Below are 1,193 nucleotides of genomic sequence, written 5' to 3'. Positions count from 1 at the left end.
CAAACATGACACATATAGATCCATCACCCTTCACGGCCGTATGGAAAATGTGAGTAACCGATGTCACATAACAAATGTTTAGCAATAGCTTTAATAGGCGTGGTTGCTTTAAACAAACAACAGCCTGTGCATGTGTGCTAAACATAAATCTGACTAATACGCAGCAGAACATAGTATTTTGCTAAAAATGTGTCTTGAGATTAAAATGACAATAGAATAAAGATGAGCTTTTAAAAGTGTAAGGGATTCTGAACTCACCCTTGCAAAACATACAGTACATTGAAATAATCAACCCATATATGCTAGGCACCTACAGTGTGTGTGTGTTGGTATTTGTGTGTGTGTGTGGGGGGGGGCTGCAGGCTTTCAATGCTGGCATGTTTGTCTGGGACCATTATTTTTCGTTGCATCCTAATGCAAAGTTGTTCTTCATGGAGATGACATGGGCTAATATTGTGTATTTTGGAAAATTTGCGCTCCACCTCCAATGACTAGAATAAACACTGAGGCAAACTGATATCAATATTTGGATATTCATCCAAATGCTTTTCTCAATCGCTGTTTTGGTGAGAAAGCTCTCTTTAACCGTAATTATACAAAATGTGACATGGTGCTCATTCGGGTTGAGATGTGGGACATATATAATGCAATATAATCTGCATACATTTCAGACTCATCAGAGCATTTATTGGCCCATCATGTTCTGTAGACATCATCCTGGGAGAGACCATAAATAAAAGTGTGTCATCATTGGAATAAAGGTGATCGGAAAAGTAGTTGATAGTGATGATTCGCAGTGACACTGAGCCAAACAAAATCATTTAATAGATTCACCATAAGAGTGAAGCATTCAGAGTTTCTGCTTTACATCCGTACAGTAAATACATTTAATTAAACAGGACTGGCACAGTTGTGCTTTGTGTTAATGACTGGCATTCGCCACAAGAGGGAGACTTTAAACAGCTCTCTGAACGCCACACTGGGCTTGACGCATTTCTTGGCCAGTGTAGAGTCAACGCTCAATTTAGTGGCCCTCACAGAAGCCAGAGGCTGGTGCTGACATGCAGTTTGCATTAGCATTTGGCTGATTGCACTTTTAAAGCGGTGTTCTCTTGGAGGACGTAAAACATTTAGAATTTAATAGGCGCAACACCGTTCACTTCACGATCAAAGAGCATTTACAATATTAACAT

Source organism: Betta splendens, chromosome 15 (assembly GCF_900634795.4).
Source record: "Betta splendens chromosome 15, fBetSpl5.4, whole genome shotgun sequence".
In the NCBI taxonomy this organism is placed as follows: Eukaryota; Metazoa; Chordata; class Actinopteri; order Anabantiformes; family Osphronemidae; genus Betta; species Betta splendens.
Note: the sequence above shows the minus strand (reverse complement) of the source record.